We start from the raw sequence: 13,932 nt of genomic DNA on the forward strand, positions 1-13,932 counted from the left end.
AAAAAAGTTGGCCTCAGAGCAAAGCAAACCATGGTGTTTACCTTTTACTCCCTGCTAATCATCACAGTTTTAGCATTTCTCTTGGGATCTTTGGTCCTCAAATGTTAGAAGGGAGGCTGGTCATTTTTAGAGTCATTCTGAAATTTGAAGAGGTTAACCTTTTTGTTCCCAGTAAGCTAACTTCTTTGCACAAAGTATCATAGTTCCCACGGCACCAACTTCCAGAACCAGATTGGGCAGGAATGGGAGTAGAAATATATTCTGCTTTACACAACAAGGCCAAACTCCAACATCATAATGCAGGCAGAGTCCCATCAAGAGTTCAGCAGAGCTGTTTTCAACTGTCCTTGTCTCCCTGCAAGCCAAATTAAGAGGAGAGTTTAAATAATGGATATTCCCAAGAACGCTGTGTTCCCACAGTCTTGTTTTCTTGCCTCTAGGTTGTCACGATTCCTGATTTACACACTTTTGATCTCTTGTGGCCTCACTGAGCATCCTCTGAGTCTTGTTATCAAGTCCTTTAGCCATCCCCATAAACCAGTACTGAATCATGCACCTCTACTCTCACAGAGGGCCAAGAGGTGTTTCCCTCGGGCTGACCATGAATACCTCAGCAGACCAGCCTTGACTAGGCAGCTCTGCTTCTGCTGGCAGCAATGGCAGCACCAATTTTCTTAAAGCCTCAGAACAGACCTTAAAACTATAAAGTAGAACAGAACATCTTGGGACCAGATCGCCTACAGTCCCTGCCTTGAAACCTAGGGGCAGAGTTACAAAATTTTTGATGAGATCGTCTCCCACCTTGGATGTGCATGAAGAGGAGAGAGCGCTCATAGTTCCCAGTTCCTCCTTGCAGCTAGCCGCCCTTTATTATTTGTTCTTGCACCACACTTTGGCAAAGCCCAATCAAAATTGGTTTGCCTTGCAGCTGTGCTGGAGCCATTGCTTACGTAGTCCTGCTTTAGGATCTGACCAGCTAGTCCTGGCCCCTAACTCACAAAATATTTCTCTCCTAGTGCCTCAAAGGGAAGAATTCTTCAAATCTTGTTTAAAGCTTTCTCCCCTCCTTCATCCCTTCTGCTCCAAAGAGCAGATCACTTAACTCTTTATATCCCGTGATGTGCTAGTTCCCACATCTGGCAAAAAACCTTAGCATTTTGATGGGTATTACCTTCTCCCTTCAGAAGCATGCTGGGTTCTAGGTCACTGTTTTTTTTTTCTCCTCAGCTATTACTTTTTCCATCCTGTTCTTCTTGAACAGAGCCTATTTACTAAGTAGGTTAGGTGCTTTCAGGTTTTTGTGCAGAATGGACACTCTTAAAGGTTTTCTAATGGAGAGCCAGACCACAGTGCAGCAAATTTAAGTTTATTCCCACTAGCTATGCCTTTCCCAGTCAACTTTTGTAGGCCCTGGGAAACAGACTCACCAACAGCCTGTGTTAGAAAAATAAAACAGATTTAGATAAAAAAACATCCGTACACAATCCCATACACACTGAGAAATTATTTTCCTTCTTTGATCTGGTCACATAGAATAATCATAACCCATTATACCTCACTATTCTCCACCCTTCATACCAAAATTCTTACAGGATGTGTAACAGTGAGATTCAGGCAATGGAAGAACCACTCCACCTCCACAGAGGATAAAAGCCCTTCTCCCTGCTCCTGCTAGCAGCTTGGCCTTCTAGCTCAAGCAGTTACAGATCAGTGAGTGCATTGGGGCAAAAGATTCCAGCTTCTAACCACAAAGCCACAGCACTGTATCTATGTTCATGGCTGTTGGTCCCTGGTCTTGACCCCCTCCATGTCTGACAAATGCTGAAGAATTCAGAACTAGTGCCTGTATTTCTGAGGAAGGGCATTGAAAAGCAGCATTTCCCCATAGCCAGTTTGCCCAGACAAGAAACTGGAGAGGGTCAATTTTCCAGCCAGCTATTCCTTTGTGGAAGAAATTCATGAACAGTACCCAGAGTAGTGAAGGGGAGGAATGGACTCCTTTGCTGAAAGAAGTAACTCCCAGATTAAAGAACATGAGACAAAGTAAAGATTTTACCTCCCTCTGCCAGGAGCATTAGGGAATATCTATCACCTCAGCTGTCTGAGGAGCTGCTCTGTTAAAGGATTTCACTGGTTTGACTTTAGATTTCACAAGCTGAGGTTCTTTCACCACAGATTTTCCTTGTATCTCACTTCTGGGAAGTTTACCTAACCTAAAATATTCTCTTGCCACTGTTGGAAGTTCTAATACTTGTTCTTGTCTTAGAGAATTCTCTTCAGCTTTGATTTTTTCTGTCTTTCAACAATTTGGAAACTATTATTTTGTCCTCTTGTAGAGCCATCACAGTGCAGGTGGGAGGGTGGACTGTAGATAAAGAGCTTTAAATTTGTTTTGTGTCAAGCTGGGCTGTTACAGAGCTCAACAATAGCCCCCACATAATGTAACCAGCCCAGGGGTTGTTTCTACATTACTCGAGTTTCCAAGGCACGGTCTCAGTTTGGTAGAGCAAGCTTCAAGTGGCTGTAAAAGTGCCCCTGGGTGTAGCAACTGTGTCCAGGCCAGGAGATTCCTTGTGGCGGCCCAGTGCAGGATCACTCTGAGACAACTTTCTGCTCATCCTCTTGCATTCTTACAGCCTGTGCAGAGTCTGTGGATGCACAGATGGTGCAGAGGAGGGATGAGAGGACAAACCTTACTCAGTCAAACTATGCATGCTTCTCTCTCCCCTGCCATCTCTGAAAAAAAAAAATTGAAAAAAAAAGCTTCCTCTGCTTTGAATTCCTTCCAATTTGTCTATTTGGACAATAAAATATTCTTCAAATAATAAGTAACTGGTTACAGTATTTATATCTGTGAATATGTCTGGCAAGTTTCCTTGAGATAAATGTCCTCTCAGATGTACATAATGTTTTAGCTCAGCTGCTGGACAGCAAAGTGCACCCTGCCAATAAGGTCAGTCAGAAAGAATAGTTTGATCAGGTAATTTAGGGTCAAGTCTCTGTAGTCATCTGTCACAGGGGCCAGGTTTATGAAAACACTGTGGCAAACTTGGAACAATGTTGTCCAATATGATTCCCCCTGCTGTATAAATATTGCTTGTAATGATTTGTGTCCTGTCTGTATTGATTTCACTGCTTGAGCTAAGCTGCATACAAAGGGGCCTTTTCTTTTTGGTTAGAATAGTTAGCATTACCACAGAACAGTTGCTGATCATGCAGCAGGCAATGCAAAATTCCCCCTTCCATTACATGGCTGCATGAGTTACACTAGGTGACTTTGGCTCTGTTTTCAAAAGGGGAAAGAATATCCACTTTTATTACAGAGTGCTAATGCACATAGCAATGACAATGATCTTACTCATGCTAAAGCTTCTCTGTGCTTATGAAGACATTTAAAGTGGAGAATAATTTCTAGTAGGAATATGCTTACCAATAAAAGTATTTAAGAGTCTGAGATGAAGGACAGATGTGTATTTAAGGCCAATAGCACAGTACTTGGAAATGTGCAGTCTCAGAGATGTCTCCTGTGTGTGTCTCTGGGTGGTTGCTTTCATTTCACTGTCCCTCCACTTCCTATCTGTAGGGAGAACAGCATTTCCATTATCCACTTAGCTCGAGGCTAAGAATGCACTTGTCCCTAACACAGACAATTATTTTGAGTCTCTATGTCCTGCTGTAATAATAATGAAAATTTTACATGGTTAAGTCTCCTTTCAAAGGATGCCCTCAAAGCTGAATATTCAAACAGTAAAACCCAGTGCTGTTGGAGTTGCCTCAAAAAGCTTAATTTGGTACCCATATGCGTGGGCTTATTACTAAAAGCACTTACAGAGTCTTGGCAAGGTGGCTTTGAGTGGCTGTCTATAGATTTCTGTCAAAACTTTTATTTTTTCATACAAAACAACACCAACAGAAGCAAAGAAATAAGGCGACCACCTATACACTTTTTGCCTGTGCCTACCTAGCTGTAGAATCAGAGTAGATCTCGTTTTGCTCAAAATGAAGCCTGGATGTAGTTCTCAAAAGGTAAAGGATCTCTCCGTTGGCTGTCCTTGCCTCCAATCTCCTTTCCTTTGGGGATTGGTTTTAAAGTCCTCCAACAGATGCTGTGGAAAACATTCCTATCAGCACTTGCTAGGTGTACTGCGATGTTTCCTGTCATGTTTATTTGTAAATGGCTTGCTTTGTATCTTAAAGCAACCGAGATCAGTCAAATTCTTCATCAGTCAGTAGTACAACTGGCTGAAATTAACTGTAGTCGCTTTAACTAGGTATATTTGTCAGTATACACAGTCTAAGCCATGTATATTACTGCCTGTAGCATGTTTCTGGTTGCTGCAATGAGATGCTCTGTGAGCACCTTGACTGGAGCAGTTCTACTGTAGCAGGGCTACTCTGACACTCACACTCAGTTCTGGGGGGAGTCAGTGACTCTGAAGGGTTCTGCAGCCCACCTATGCTCTCTTGTTCAGGCAGACTTTTATTTATAAATATAGCAATTCGAGCTTCAGTGCTCGCTGGTTAAATCTTTAAAGACATGCTCCTGTTGTGGATGGTTCTTCAGGAAAAATGCCTCAGCCCTGCTTTAGTGAATCAGCACCTTTTCCACATTGTGTTTTCTCCTTGTTGGTAGGTGCAAGGCACGGGGCTCATCCCTTGTAGAACAGTCACACCCAAGCCCTGAAAAGTGTTTCACATCTCTCATGCTTTTCTGCGGTACCTGATCATTTTGCCCCAGCCTTAAACCTGAGAACTGTTGAACCTGTAACTATGATGGTCCTTGTCCAACCTTCTCCCATTCTTTATTCTCTCAAACAGCCTCAAATTGCACCAGGAGAGGTTTAGATTGGGTATTAGGAAAAATTTCCTCACTGAAAGGGATGTCAAGCATTGGAACAGGCTGCCCAGGGAAGTGGTTGAGTCACCATGCCTGGAGGTATTTGAAAGACATGTAGATGTGGCGCTTAGGGACATGGTTTAGAGGTGGACTTGGCAGTGCTAGGTTAATGATTGGACTTGATGATCTTAAAGGGCCTTTCCAACGTAAACAAGTCTATGTCTTCTGACCCCTGTCTCCATTTGGCCCTTTGAGTCACCCTCTCCTCATCCAGATCTTCCTCCCCATCATCCACTCCCTGAAGCCCAGTAGAAGTCGCTAGGACACAAAAGAGCTCATGTTCCAATGCTCAGCTGCTGGCAGTCATGAAGAGCAAGTTCAGACAGAAATCTCCATACACTTCAGCAAGTTTGTGCTGGAGCACACTCTGTACTGAGCAAATCTCTTCTCAGGTTTTAGTTGCCAACTGTGTCTCTGCTAAGGATGTGAAATAGAATTTTTAAAGAATGTTTGTAACAGCCAAAAATTGGAAATTTTTCCTTCAGCTCATAAAAAGGAATACATCAAAGCTGAGAAGGACACCCTGACAAACTCCCTCCACAGCAGGGAAGCCCTAGGTCTTTTCAACAAAAGGTTTGCTATGAAATATTTTTTTTTAACTTGAGCAAAACATTCTTGTGCTGTCACTTAGAGAAGCAATTGGGCCATTTGAACTGAATTCCCTCTGTTCCCTGCCCTTTCCCTCCCCAGTAGAATAATTCTACCTGAGACTGATACTCAGTATGGGTATTTTCTGCTCAAACAATTCAGGATTTTATGATGGAATCAGCAGCACAGGAATACTGCTAGAACAGAAACAGCTTTGTGTACACAATGCACATACAGTGGCAGGAAGATGGAGGGTTGTATAATCACCCCAAGGATTTGATGAATAACAATGATGGTTTAACAAAGTAATTTTATTTTAAATTATAAATACTGGGTTTCTTTCATTTCTTAGCTTTTAGGCCGCAGTCATACATTGTATCAGCAGCTCTTTGCATTCTTGATAGCTAGGCTTTGGCATGACTGGAATGACAACTGAGATTATCTCATGATCTCCTGACTCCAGCAATCAAGATTTTAATGAAAACAGCAAACAATCAAAACTGAGATTCTGCTATGGGAAACTGCAAAACAGGTCTTATCGTTGTAGTATGCCAGTCCCATGGGTATGCATAGCAGAGTGCAGACTGTCAAGCCCTAATTAGCTACAGGGTGGAGCTCCTGAGTTCGGACCATTCTGTGGCATCGATATCATTATTTGCAAATACTTGGAAAAGCATATTGATGCTGAAAGCATCTCCAGTGATCCCATCCCACAAGTTGCAAGCGATGCGCTTTATGGTGTCAGTTCTGCTGCATTCCTGACCTTTCTACCCCTCCTATCATTGGATGTTAAATACATCAAACACTGTTAGTTGTCCAAAATTTTAAGGCTACACTGTGACTTGAATTCCTAAAGGAATGACAAGGGTCCCAAGTGGCCTTTGAAGCAGAAAAAGTGAATGATTAAGACATGTAGAAAATGAGAGGAAGGGCTGAGAGGGAGTGCGTAAAGGCCTACAGAGAGCATGCGTATATGCACCAAAATTATGGCGGGGTGGGGGTTTGGAGCTTGGGGATCATCCTGGTCTGCACGTAAAGACTTGGGGTTGTGGAGGGAAATGTAGAGACACCTGCTGTCCTGGAAGACTATTTCCAACAGAAACTTTGCAAACATGAATGCCCTATTCAGAGGCCCGGCAGGACTATGGAAGGCCTGACACATGGAGCACCATGGTTTTTCCCAGCATCCGAGTCCTAACATGAAACATGGCCCCTGCCAAGAGAGGGAGAAGTAAAGGAGAAGACAGACACTGCATATGGAGCAAAGATGAAATAGGCTGTGGTCATGGGGAACCTGAGAAATAGAGAACTGAGAGTGTCTAAATGGAGATATAGCAGTAGCACAGATTACATATGGGCACTTCCAGCCTACAAGAAGTAGCCCTAAGAGGATGACGGAGTTCTTGACAACCAATATTCTTATTAAAGTTTCATGTACTGTTGACTTGACAACGCCTGAAGCAACTCCTCCTCTAGTTACCACTCTGTGTGTAGCAACAGCTAAGCAGGCAAGGCTTCAGCTGCCCCAAACAAAAGGTTTTCTGAAGTGACACTTAAAGTGGAAAATACATGTTGATAATTCAGGACAGATTATACCACAAGAGCCATATAACTACCCCCAAGTCGAGTGTTTCAGGGCTTAACAATACACATACATTATCCAGAATAAAAACGGCAGCTGGAATTTCATACCGTTCCACAATCCAAAATAACTTTGAGCATAGACAAACATGTAATCTCAGAATTCAGAATAAAAAAAAATTAGGTAATCTAAACATGTTACTCCATGAGAAAAGCATAGAGTTGAGATGGGATGTTCTGGCCTGTTGTATAATGATATTATCCAAAACTTTGACTTTATTTAAATTTACACCAAAATACATAAAATGTAAAGAGTACACCAAGAAAAGATACAATCTTGAGAGTGAAAAAAAGTATTCTATAGAAAAAGTCAGCAATATTAAGAGATTCTTCTGAAGTCCAGTGAAGATGAGGGGGTTTTGTCCTGTTGGAAAATTGATCTATCCATTTTTCAAACAGTCCTGGTTCTAATAAGCCAGTCTGTTGTTTGTAACCACAGAGGAATATAACAAAACTTACCATCTATAAATTACATTACTAAATAAACAAAGGTCCTATTGGCAGCAACCTCCTATCTGTCCTTGAGAAGGTGATAGAGACCAACAGCAGGGAACTTAAGCCATCCATGTCTGACTAGTTTAATAATCATTTGTGCTGACTGTTTTGCTTGACTTTCTTAAATAATGTCATTAAATGTTTCTATTTTAAATAGGATACATCAAAAAAAAGGGAAGCAAACATGGAGGATAAATAATTCTGATGATATATCTTCTATGCAAGCAGTTTACCAGTGTGCTCTTTGTAATGACTTCCCACAGATTTTGACGTGTGGAATAGAATCTGCTTTGCATAATCTTTTGCCTGTATTGGTAAACTGTGTATCAGGATATTTACCATCTTTATTATTCCAAGAAAAGTTGTAACTGAAACTCAAGGACAAATGTGCCATTTGAACGGCATCAGCAATTCAGATTCAGGGCCTTTATGTTCTAAAACTCTGCTTGTATCAAAGCAAGAAACCAGTCTGAGATGACTAGTGAAGCAGGATGCTTTCTTCTTAATCACCTCTGGAAAATGGGGAGGGGGTGGAGGAAAGCTGTTTCTGTCCAGGAACAAGCTCACACTTTTCAAGCCTGTCATTTTGCTCTCTGAATCCATTATGCATTTTAAAAAGGAAGTTAGGATTTTACTAAAAAAGAAATTTCCACCTTTGTTCAGAGCTAGTCTGCCCTCTGGTAGAAATGGAGGCCTGACACCCTCACAAAAAGATTGCTGGGTTGTAAACCAGGGTCTCTTTCTTCCATATGGGGAAGGGCTTGAGTTCTTCCTCCACCAGCCAGGTTGCAAAAGCAAAAAGATGCTGGTCATCTGTACTGACCACTTGTCCAGGGGCGTCCAGTCCTTTTCAGCTGACAAAATGGAGTAGGAGGAGCCCCACTCAACCTCTTTGCATTTGTCATGCTTCTTGCCAGGTATAGAGCAGAATTTTCAGAGGAGCGGAGGATCCACAGCACTGGCTGGCTCCCTGTAGCTTTGTGCGTCCCAGATACTTTGAAAATTATATCGTAATGGATTTTTTTCACTGGCTAGGTATTAAACAGCCTGCTCTGTTACCAGAACTTAAGGACAGTCTTGGGATGCTCCTGCACATTTCCCGGAGAAGACCTGGGGAATGCTACACAAAGGGTGTGAAGAACTGTGCCTACCTGCTCTTGACCCACAAGAGGTCCATGAGAAGACAAGAAGCACAGCTCTGCTCTTACTGAAGGAGGATGGACAGAGGCATCCACCATCTTATAAGATCACACCTATACACTGTAATCCAAATACTGAGCCTGTAGAGGAACCAGTGATACCTGCCTTCTGGCTTTTTTTCTCCCTCTATATATCTCCTGTGTTCTGAGCCTACTCTCAAACATACAACTCTTCAATTCTTTGATAGGTCACAACTCCCTATGCTATGCAGACCTTCTGTTTCCTGTGAACTGCCAGCTTGACACTGCCCTGACACCCCTATCCCGAATGCCTGAAGTAAGATCTTTATTCACAAAGCTTTAACCATGTTCCCCATTCTTCTTTACAAAATACTTCTTTTTCCTTCCTGCTATTACTGTCGTGTGGCAGCCAAGCCTTTGACCTGGTTACAACCATAGATCTCTTTTGAGAGACACTCTTTTTGACAGCACTGTCAAACTGCTTCGTTGCTGTCACTTGCTGAGCAAGCGTGACTTGATATGTCCCATCTTATTCCCAAGCCAGACTAAAGCTTCAAGTGAGCACCCCAGATCAGCAGTAGGGATGGAGGTATGGGGTAAAGCTACTGCAGGGAGGGCATCGGAATTCTTTTGGTTGGGGCTGGTTGTAAGCCCTGCACCTTCACCTGCTCACAAGCAGGAAGAGGGGGTAGATGGTCCTGTACAAATTCCAGAGAACCTCTGATTTCAAAATGTAGTTACTGACTGAAAAAGGTTGCAGAGGGAGACACTGGCAAAAAGCATGGCTTTTTCCTATGGAAATGCTGCTGCTGTTGTAGTGTTGCCCAAGAGCTGTGCTGCTTTAAAACAGAGGCATAACAGGAGCATGTCTTTTCTGGAGAAGGTTATCAATAATCTTTATTATTGGATGCTGCTGCTGTGTTACCTGTTCCATCCATGCCAAGAGCTGGGGGGAACTTTCTATCCCATGACACAATTACCTATATGCTTCCACCTGTCTGAGTTCCCAGTATACAGTGCCCCAAACTCCCTAAGCTTCAGTGTATACTCTGCTCCTATATTGTTTTCATCAGCTCCTGACAGAAGGCAACTGTCCTCCCTCAAGGTAAGTCTCAATGCTGTCTCCTGATGATGGGGATGAGGACTGGGGCAAGACCAGGGCCAGAAGTCCTTCAGGGCAGGTTCAACTGGGCTGAGCTTAACACAGGGTGATTGCAGGCTGGTTCTTGCTGTTTGGAGGCTGTGTCTGTCCAAATGGAAGGACAGTTCAGAGCGTTCTGTTCTCAGACAGGTGTGCTTCTCTGTCTTTCTTTGAATCAGCTAATTCCTGCAGAACAGAGGCTGACAGCTCTGAGCACTGAATGTATGCTTTTGCATAATGGAGGGGCTTGTGCTCAAGAAGTTTTCTACTACACATCTAACCTGACTGCAGAAGAATTTCTGTCCTGCTCAATCAACTCCCATGTCCCTCAAGTTCAATAATTGACTCCCCATGGTCCAAAATAATGCCTTTGGTTTTGTTTCTCACACAGTGTTTTACTTCTGCCTGGCAGCTCCATCATCTTGTTGTTCTAGCCTTTCACTCACAACAAACATTTTCAAAACATGATACTCCTACCCTGCAGCCCCGCTTCCACTCTTCCCACTATGACCTCACTGCATACGCCTCTAAGCACTTACCCAAAAGTACCAAGTGCTTGAGTTCCAGCTGTCTTGTCACTTCTCTCCTGAGCAATGGCACCCTTGACCAGTCCAGTTGCTCAAATATAGGGTACCTAAGCAATGACCTCTGGCAACAAACTCTGCCAGTTTAATCTAAACAGCTGCTTTGCTGAGCGATTGGAAACACAGCTCCCCGCTTCTCTGCCTCATGCCATGCTTATCTGCCTTCCAACACCTGATCACATTTAATCTTGCAGGTCTTCTGTGGGCTAGGCCTGGGATATTAAGAGTAAGTGTCCTTCTCCCTTTGTGACAACAGAGATGTGAAACTTCTTACTGCTAAAGATGCAAATATCCGTGACTTCTACAACTCGAACAACTTCCCTTCATAGTAGTTTACGTCCTGCAACAACTCATTCCCGTAAATAGTGGCATATAAATACCAGCAGAGAAAGACCAGAAGGAGAAGCTAAGACTTACAATTTTCAACAAGCTGGCTGCAGTCACTCAGACACTGGTGTGATATCTTTATAGCTTTTTGTACAACTTGACAGTGGTGAACATAACAGGATGAAATTAAGGAAAGGATCCAGGCAGAATATCAGACAAACACTTACAGATGGAGAGAAATAAAGTAGTCTTTGTGAGGGTTGTGATGAAATCCTCACCAAGCGGGGCTTTGAATTAGGTTGGGCAAAACACTGGGAAATCTGCTGTGGGAGCAGTAGGTAGGACTGCTTAAGGGGATTTTTTTCTGTTGTTCCCCCCACCTTTTTTTATATAACTGCCCTCTAGCGGGGCTCCCACCAGAATACTTAGCAGGAAGGGAAACTAGTCTTTGGGACTACTATATTCCAAATATAATGTGAGGTGGCCATCAAAGCACCTCAGCTAACAGGCACAGCAAGGGATCACCCGCCTGGAATTGACACCATCCCATCATCCCAAGCACAAGAGCATTTCATAATTTGCTGGAGACATGATCCCTAGTTAGCTGGCTCTTGGATGTCACTTGTGTGCACACATCCTTTCAGGAGCAAGAAGTGATGTAAAAGGGAGATAGGATGTCTTGAGAAACCCAAGTAGGGTGTTGACAACTGTGTAACATGTACTAGCAGAAAGTGTACCACGAGCCACAAAGTGGGCCTCTTCTGCAGCCTTATGACCATGATATTGTCTTCTGTCTGCATCTTTCCTTCCCCCTGGGCCTCGATCTAGGTTTATGGCTTTCCCTTCAGCTCCTCTCCCTGAAGAGGAGATGTGCCGTGTAGCCTTGATCAGTGTTCACAGCAGTCTGTTAGGATTTCCTGATCAGAGAATGATGATTTCAATCCAGGCTGGAGGACATGAACTACTTACTAGAGGACATCTGCAGAGAAGAAGGAATCATGACCTCCTGCCCTCACAGGCAGTATTGGCAAATTGATCCTAAACAAAATACAATTAAGACACTACTGGCACCCAACAGTTTGTAGTCCTAAAGCTTTCTGAAGTCCTGTCTTTATTTCCTGTTTAGAGGCAGGGAAACCCTGAGAGTCAATCAGAAGGGGTGGAACTTCAACTTCTAATCACTGACAAAAATCTTCTGTACTGAAATTCACATGGCAGCCTAGTAAAACATTTTTCACTGTTGGCCTCAAGCCGAGCAGTCATTTGTGCTAGGCAGACAGAAATGCAGATCAGGGAGTCCAAAATTCCTCCCCAGAAAAACTGGAATAATCATCATCATCTCAAAGTGCTTGAAACAGCTTCTGAGGGCAAATAACCTCTAATAAGCACAGGAGAGAACTGCAGTTCTGAAAACCACACACATCCAAATCTGCTTTTGTGTTTATAGGGTGTGCTGGGCTTGGCTGCTGATAGGGTTAATTTTCTTCATAGTAGCTAGTATGGGGCTACATTTTGGATTTGTGCCAAAACCAGTGTTGATAATGCTGAGACACTTTCATTACTGTTGAGCAGTGCTCTACAGAGTGGAGGCCTTTTCTGCTTCTCACCCCACCCCCCCAGGGAGGCGGCTGGGGGTGCACAAGGAATTGGGAGGGGACACAGCTGGGACAGCTGACCCCGACTGACCCAAGGGATATTCCAGACCATAGGACGTCATGCTCAGCGTGTAAAGCTGGGGGAAGAAGGAAGCGGGGGGACATTCGGAGTGACGGTGTTTGTCTTCCCAAGTCACCGTTACGCATGCTGAAGCCCAGCTTTCCTGGAGATGGCTGAACACCTCCCTGCCCATGGAAAGTGGTGAACGAATTCCTTGTTTTGCTTTGCTTGCATGTACGGCTGTTGCTTTACCTGTTAAACTGTCTTTATCTCAGCCCATGAGTTTTCTCACTTTTACCCTTCTGATTCTCCCCCCCGTCCCACTGTGATGGAGGTGAGCGAGCAGCTGCGTAGGGCTTAGCTGCCAGCTGGGGTTAAACCACAACATAGGGGAAGGCAGAAATACAGATTTTTGAGTGAGACTTATTTTGCATTTACAAAATACAGAAACTAGTCTGCTGGTGGTATTCTGATGTTTTAGACTAAGTTAGTATGTTTCTGACTTGTAAAGTCAGGATTCGCCTATGAACAGCAGGAAAAACTATATTATATGAAGCAAGGGGTTGAGTAACCAAGTCTCATGTGATATGGCCAACATGGCCTGAGAAATACTGAAAAAGTCCTAATGATCACTTAGCGATCACAGAAAACACACACATTAGACAAGCAAAAATCGGTTGTTTGTGCTATGGCCTAGCCTGAGCACACTGCTAAGACTGAAAGCAGTAAAGACGATACTCAGCTGTGTTCCCACAGAAGCTTTATTGAGTACGTAGATACGTGCGCCATCACTTGTCCGTTAGCAGAAGGATCAGGTCTTTTCCATGGCAATTTCCTTTTTTGACAGGAGTGCTAGAGAACTGGGTTGAGTTGTCCTATTGCACCAAGAGAAACATACCTTGTGTTTCCAGAGGTCACTTTTCAGTGGAAATATCAGCATTTGCTTTATAGGTTCTTTTTTACATTTTCAACTGATGATTGTAATGAAGGCAGCTTTAACCATTCAATAGAAGTCCATCTTACTGCAATAGTGACTCTACCTAGTCCTCTAGGTACATAATAATAGGACTCTGGAAGCAGAAGAGCTATACAGCTTGATCTCCGTTTCAGCCTGGGAAAAGGAAGCCAAACCAAGATTTTATGCTGCAATCCAGATAACCTGTTTCAGTTTGACTTGAGTCACACAGAGGTGATTTTTCAGATGTTTGCCCCAGCAACCTTCAGAACAGCCTAGACCAATGTGTTTCTGAAGTCAAAGAAGGAAAGAAAAGTATTTTGGGCTCCCACCTAGGGTAGAAGAATACAGGAGATGTGGAACGTATGGACAACACTAAGCCAAACCCTTTACCAGCCCAAATATTCCCATAACCCTACAAGAATAAAATTATTATTATTATTATTATTAAGAGCTAATTTAAGGAATGTACAGTATTTACAGCCATT

The sequence above is a fragment of the Accipiter gentilis genome, chromosome 18 (assembly GCF_929443795.1).
Source record: "Accipiter gentilis chromosome 18, bAccGen1.1, whole genome shotgun sequence".
NCBI lineage: Eukaryota > Metazoa > Chordata > Aves > Accipitriformes > Accipitridae > Astur > Astur gentilis.